This window comes from Colobus angolensis, unplaced genomic scaffold, assembly GCF_000951035.1.
Source record: "Colobus angolensis palliatus isolate OR3802 unplaced genomic scaffold, Cang.pa_1.0 Scaffold59, whole genome shotgun sequence".
Classification (NCBI taxonomy): domain Eukaryota; kingdom Metazoa; phylum Chordata; class Mammalia; order Primates; family Cercopithecidae; genus Colobus; species Colobus angolensis.
The window spans coordinates 8,253,148-8,260,770 of NW_012119487.1; the positions used below are offsets into that span (position 1 = coordinate 8,253,148).

The following is a 7,623-nucleotide window of genomic DNA, read 5'->3' on the forward strand; positions in this document are numbered from 1 at the left end:
AGTTTAATGCATATGACAACTATAGCATAAAAGACCTGGTTGAGGTTGAGAGAGGTAAATGGGCCTATAAACTTACAAAGTTTCCATATTTTACATGAATTGGTATATTAGCTCCTTGTTGACGATGAAAAGTGAAGGATGCCTATTGCAGTCCTTAGAATAACCACTAAAAATGCAAAAAAAAAATGTAATTTAATAAAGTAGAATTGTAAAAATGTTTTAGTCTAAAGGAGACAGGAAAGGAGAAATAAAGGAACAATAAACGAAGTGTGCAAAAAAATCAAATAAAATGGCAGATGAAAATCCAAAAATATCAATAATTACATTAAATGTTAATGAACTAGACACTCCAAAAAAAGTCAGATTGTAAGAATAAATTTAAAAGCAAGACTCAACCACATGCTGCCTACAAGAGATGCACTTTAAAAATAAATTAACAGATAAGTTAAAAGTAAATTAATGGAAATATATACACTAGACAAACTAAAAAATAAGGTGGCCAGAGTGGATATTTTCATATCAGATAAAATAAGCTTTCAAGATAGAAAGTAACATTAAAGAAGGACATTCCAAAATGATAAATGGATCAACTTATCAAGAAGACTTAACAATCAATGTGGCATGTGCCTAATAATAAGCTACAACCAAATAAAGCAAACATTTACAGAATTAAAAGAGAAACAGACAATTCTGCAATCATAGTAGGAGATTTTAGCATCTATCTTCCAAAAATTTATAGAACACTTAGATAAAAACCAGTAAAGACATAAGGTGATCCAAACCATACTTTCAACCACCTTAACCTACAACTGTAGAATATACATTTTCAAGTATACATGGTATTTTCACCAAGATAGACCATATGCTGGAGTTCAACAGTTTTAATAAATGTAAAAATACTGAAAAGAATATTAACCACTCTGTGGAACCTTAAATGAGATCAGGTGACTTAGTTTTGTTCTCTGCTATATCACTTGATTAGTCAGGGTTCTCCAGAGAAATATGTGAACGTGTGTGTATGTGTGTGTGCATACACATATACATATATATAATATCTATCATATATACCATGTACATATGTAAAATATACATATTTTATATATATGAGTTTTATTTTAAGGAATTAGCTCATGCAATGGTGAATACTGGCAAATTGGAAATCTGTGCAACAAATTAATAGAGTGAAAACTCAAGTAGAAGCTTCAAGCTGTAGTTTTGAAGCAGAATTTCTTCTCTGGGAAACCTGTTTTTGCTCATAAGATTGTCAACTGATAAAGGAAATTATCAAGTATAATCTCCTTTACTTAAAGTAAACTGATCATAGATATTAACTACGTCTACAAAATACTTTCACAAGAATACTCAGATTAGTATTTCAATAAGTGGTTGGGTACCATAGCCTAGCCAATTGACACATGAAATTAATTCATCAGAATCTCCAAAGACAAAAACATTGACTGACAGTTTTCAAAAACATTTGTTGAATAATAAATAGATAATTATGAGATCACAAGATCAAAATCTGAAGGTATAAAATCATCTTAGAGACTATCTAGGTCAGAATTCTAAAGCTTCAGAGATTCTCCATGCTGCATCCCCCAAACCATCTATATCTAAGGCTGGGGTGTAAACTAAGAAATGGTTTTCAACAAGTATGCTAGGGCCACCACAACTAATCCCACTGCCCTGCAAGCATCTCCAGATGATTTTGATGCAGTTGGTCCACAGGTCACAGTCTGAAAAACTCTGAGACCATCAGCTCATCAGCTACAATACTCTCTCCAGCATTCCAGACAATGGCTTTCCAATCCCTCTATGGACTGGGGTTCACTACCTACTCATGTAGTCCATTTTGTCTTCAATCAGATGACTATTAAAAAGTTATTTCATATACCAGGTCCAAATAGGACTTTCTGAACTTTCTGGCTATTGTTACTAGTTCTCTTCTGTGCAGCTCAGAGTATTTCAGAGCCAATGACCTGAGCTACAAATGATTGAAAGGGCAACTTAGGTTCAGGTGATTCCTCAAAAGATTTGGTCCACATGACTGCTCACTTACCCGTAAAAGGGCTTCATGTAAACCAGCTATATTGCTGACGGTGCAAGGATGTGGGGTTGTCTGGAAATAGCCTTCATTGGCACTGACTGACTAGGAGAGCCTCAAGAATACATTATAAAGCCCATGGTGGGGCAGTGAATCTGGGAACCTGACAAGAAAATAGGTTGCTATAGTTCTGCTTATTAGAGCAGACTCCTAGACCTAATGAAAATGCTAAATTATAAATCCAGAATAAGAACTGGAATAAAGTTATCCAGAATTACTAGAAACAGCAAAAGAAATTTGGGTGAAGACAATATTGGAGTTTTTCTACCTTAGCTGACAAGCTGGTAGACAGGGACACTTTGACACTCTAAGGATCTTATTTAATAATTCATGCATTCATTCATTTACTAAATATTAATTACATGCTTATTGTGTACCAGGCACTGTACTGGATACTGAGAAATGAGTGGTAAATACAACTAACATGGTCTCTACTCTCCTGGAATTAAAAGTCTAGTGAGGGATGATGTAAACTGTAAAGAAAATATTAAATGTAAGTATGTTATAAAATATTAAGTGTGTAATGAAAGAAACAAATGTTTGTATAAGGTGTCTGGGGGAGGTTTTCCTAAGGGGACAGGGCTTATATTAGATCTGAGGATGAACAGAAATTTACAGAGTACTCTAGGCACAGCCCTACGGAACAGCATGTGCAAAGGCTGAGAGGCAGGAAAGGCCTTTGCACACACGAGAACCTGAAAACATACCCATGTAGTGGGAGCATGAGTGAAAGGAGCTGTAGTTCAAGATGAGGCTGCAGAGATCAACAGGACTCTACCGTCACAGTAAATACTTGAGGAGCAAATCATTAAAGGACAAAAAGCAGACCATGGCACAATTCAGTTCATGTTTAAGGGAATTGGTCTACCCATAGTTAGAGAATGAATAGAAAGGGGCAAGAATAGAAGTAAATCATTTAATAGGTAATTGCCCAAATGGCAAATACAGGTCATAAGAATTAGGGTAGCTGGGGGAGAATTTGAAAAAAGCAGATTGATTCAAAATACAGTCTACACAGGAGTTTGACTTAGTATTTCCGTGAGGGAAGGAACAATGTGTGTTTTGCTTAGCACACTTATCTTCGGTTCTTAGTACAGTGTTTGGTGTGTAAATAGCAATGTAGTTGCTCCTCATTATTTACAGATTCCATGTTTATGAATTTGCTTATTCCCTAAAATTTATTTGTAACCCCAAAATCAATGCCTATAGCACTATTGCCATTGATTGCAGAAATGCACTTGCAAAAACAGGTGAAGAGTTTGAGTCATGGACGTTCCTAGCTGAGGTCAAACAAGAGCACATTCTGCCTTCTTGTTTCTAGTTTTATAGTGTCAACAAGTGTCCTTTTTGCTGCCTCATTAGTGCCATGTTTGGTCATATTTTTGTGCTTTGTGTTGGTGCTTTTGCTGTACAAAATGCCCCCCAGGCCTAGTGCTGAAGCGCTATGTAGTGTTCCTAAGTGCAAGAAAGCTGTGGTGTGACTTACAGAGAAAATCTGTATGTTGGGTGAGCCTCCTTTCAGTATGAGCCAGTGCTGTCGGCTGTGAATTCAACATTAATGAATCAACCATATATACACATATATATTCAAGGTGTTTTTAAACAGAAACACACCTAAAATGTATTGGTCAGTTGATGAAAACATTGTAACCAGAGGTTCGAAGGCACCTAACCCTGTGTTTTCTCTAAGAGCAATGGTTCAGTATTTGCTAAATCCGTGTTCACAGTGACTTTATAGGACATAATTGCCACACACAAGGAGCATCAACTCTAACTGCTAATTGAACAAATGAATGAATTAAAGTGATAGATGTGGCAGATTTTGTCAATGAACTGAAGGCTTTAGACTTGAGCAACTGCATTGATGGTGCCATCATCTATGGAGACAGGATATTCTAGGAAAGAAACAGGTTTGGGAGGAAAAGAGAAAATGTTATTTTTACATGTTTCTTTAGAGATGCCTATGAGATTTTCAAGTAGAGATGTCAAGTAGCCAGTTAGATATATATGAGTCTGAATCTCAAAGGAGATTTCTGGACTTGAGACATAAATTCGTAAGTCATCAGCATACAGATGGTGTTTAAAGCCACAGGGGATAGAGGAGGTCACCTAGGAAATATGTGTAGGGAGAGATGAGAAGAGGACCCAGAACTAAGCCCTGGAGCACACCCGCACTCAGAGATCCTGCACAGAGGACCCAGCAAAGAGACTGCAGGTGAGAAGAGGACAGCCAGGAAATGTGTGGAGTCACAGAAGCCAAGGGAGGCCCATGCTGAGAAAAATAGCCATCAGCCTTGGAGAATGTGGCTTAGAGGCTATGGAAGATAAGGCTGAAAGTTGCTCTTGGATGGTGCAATGAAATTGGCAGTGACCTTGGGCTACTACTTTTAGAGCAAAAGAGTGGACTAAGTAATGAATGAGAAGATGAGAAAATAAAAGCAGCACAATTTGACAACTTCTAGAAGTTTTATGTTGAAGGGTAGCAGAGAATTGAGGCACTGGCTGGAGACAGAGAAAGAGTCATGAGAAGGTTTTGCTTTTTGATTTTAACTTGGAAAATACTACCACATGCGTTCAAACTGTGAGGAATAATGCAGTAAGAAAGGGGGAGATTAATGATGAAGAGTGGAGAACATTGGAGACTTTACAGTAGTAAGAATGGGATCCTGGACATGCTTGAAGGAACTAGTCTTTGTTAAGAGGAGAGACAACCACAGTTGAATTCATGTGTGCTCATGTATACACACACACACACACACACACTCTGTATCTCTACAACTGATAACACAAGCTAAGTGTAAGACTCTCCACGTATTCCTATTGCCTTCTTGATTTTAACCAAAGTTCCAACAGGTACAGATATTTTTGAAACTTGTTTCTCATCTTCCTACAGTTGCATTTTTTTTCTCATGTTTCAATCTTCAGACTTTTGCGCTTGATTTTGTATGTAGCTGACTTTCTGGGGTTCTTCTAAGTCTCTTTCTGACTCTCAACTCTTTCTAGAGACTTATCTTCTGTTTCCTTCTCCCAGCTTCTAAAGATGTGAGTCATGTCTTTTTTCCACCAGAGGTGCTGCCTGAGGCTAGAAAACTGATCTGGGATAGCTCCAGTCCTCCTGCCTCACTGCCCCTAACGGGCAAAGTCCCCTGGGCAGCCATGACCCCCAGGAAGTGCAAGGCTCAGTATAGCAAGGGCTACAGTTTCATTAGAAACTGTTTCTGGCACTTTTATGCTCATCAATTTTCGTTGATGTTCAGAATTTTTTTGTGGCATGACTGTGCTAACATTTTTAGGTTTCCATAGCCCAAGGATATCCTCTCTTGATCTACCACAGCACATGACAACCATAGACCTGCTGTGTGCTCTGCTAGCCATTTTAAACACACTGTCTCATTTATTCTTCATAACACCCTGTGAAGCAGGTATCATTCTCATTTTATGGATTAGGAAAGTGAGACTCAGGAGTTACACAGCTAATAAGCCAGGAGACCCAGATTTGGACTCATGTAAAACTCCAAAACCTAAAACCTTTCCCTTTTTACCAGGCTGCAAAGTGGCAGCAGAGTTCACTTGTCACATCCTTTCTGCCACCACTTAATTCCACGTATGTTTCAGCTCCCCAAATCTACAGACTGCCTTGGAGAAAAATACCAATGTAGATCAACTCATGTCCCACCTAGTTCAATGCCTGACCCAGTAAATGACTGCCTGTGACCCCCACTGGAAGCCCTAGTTGTACTTCTGCTATCTGAGAAACCATGGCACACTGCTACTTTAGCCTCCTGTTCAATCTGAGTAACAGAAATAAGAGGAAGGTAGAACTTTTTTTTAAGTCTCTGGCAAATTCTTTGGCTGGTGGTGAAAACTGATGTTATAGAAGAGGCCCAGTCTAAGTGAAAATGAGTAATTATGAGCTTCAGAGCAAGGAAGATATAACACAACCATGATTGGACAGGGAGCTGCTGTGGGTTAGAACACACCCTGCTCAAGCATACATGCAGGTGGTAGACAGGGATGTCCTGCTGCTCTAGATGCTAAAAAAAAAAAAAAAAAAAACAGCAGGGACCCAAGGCACCAAGAGAAGGAAGACAGCTTTACACAAAGGAGAGAAGCAGAAGAGAGCTCTGGAGTAAGACAGGGATCCTGAGAGTGAACTGGGGTGTCCACGAGGGTGCCCAGCTTGCTGGCGGTGTGAGCCAGGATGAAGCAGCAGCCAGATACAAGATAAAGGAAATAAGAGAAAGGAAATATACGGAAGCAGACTAAGAAGGGGTGATAACAAATATTAGAGCAGGTACCAATCTTATTCTACTGATAACTTTTTTTTAGTCGGGAATACAGAGCTAGGTTGCTATGAATCAATTTACACTTTATGCTATTTTAATAAAGAGGGCTCTGACATTTTTAAGCAGATGTGATTTGATTATGTGCTAATCTCTGTCCAATTAATAGCACCATTCAGACTGTCTCCAAAGTGCATCAAAACAACTAGTTAAAAAGGAAGAATGAAGTCAAATCCATTTTTGGCATCAGGTGTATATGATTGGGAGATACCTGGAAACACAAGTTCATAACCTCTTCGTGACATTCAAACCAAATTGTGTATGTCGGCACAGTCCCCAAACAATGTGACAGCCAGCTCAGATTTTCAAATTCAGTTTCTCCCAGACCCTTCATCTTCCACAGAGGCAAAAGAAGATTTGGTGGTAAGGTTTGTCTAATTATTGGCCAAAAATGTGGGAGTAAAAACCCACACCTCGACCCAAATGCTTCATCGCCCTTTCAAACAAGTTTTCTGAACAAGTAATCTTATAATGTGCAGCTGTGCAAGGCAGAGGGGGTGAGAGCAATACAAAACTCACAAAACCATGGGCTCTGTGTGTGTGTGCACTGCACATATGCACACATATGTGTGATGCGTTAAACAAGCATGTACACACAGAGCACACAGCATGTCAGGTCACAATTGTGCTAATGCAGGGTTTGGGGAAGAAGTTAAATCTAACCCTAGGAAATGAAACATTTAAAATTTAGTTTCTTGATATAATTGTTAATGAAATCACATGTGCCACAGCAAGATCATTACCATAACTATTATTGTTAATATTAATAAAAACTGGTATTTGCATAACACTTTACATAAATTACATCACTGAGCTTTGAAAAGGATTTTGATAACATTTTGAACAAATAACCAAGGGACAGGGAACAAAAAGAACAAGCCTTTATATCAGGGGCTCCCAGGATTTCTGTCACCAAGGATCTCCTTTATTCTTTTTCCTCTAAGGTTTCCTACTTTTAATGTTTTTGTCTCATTGACAACCTTTATTAAAGAATTTTCCATTTCCCTATCTTTATTCATCAAAGAACAATCAGTATGCAATAATCCGCATTACCTCACTGAGCTAATATAATTCCACGAACTTGGTGTTTGAGTTACCCTCTGAAGCCTTATTATCAGTAAATCCATTTCAGTTCAGTTTTTAGATATACAGAACATTTCTTTCTTTTTTTTTTTT

At 38.2% G+C, this 7,623-nt stretch overlaps 1 long non-coding RNA gene across 1 annotated transcript in view; it reads left to right on the forward strand.

Moving 5' to 3' along the window:
* Positions 1-1,550: 1,550 nt before the first annotated feature.
* The window catches only part of LOC105526393, a 12,363-nt gene continuing 6,290 nt past the window's right edge, over positions 1,551-7,623 (forward strand). The window contains exons 1-2 of the long non-coding RNA XR_001004082.1: positions 1,551-2,388; positions 2,485-2,597. This is a non-coding gene — a long non-coding RNA (uncharacterized LOC105526393). The remainder of the gene's footprint in view (positions 2,389-2,484; positions 2,598-7,623) is intronic.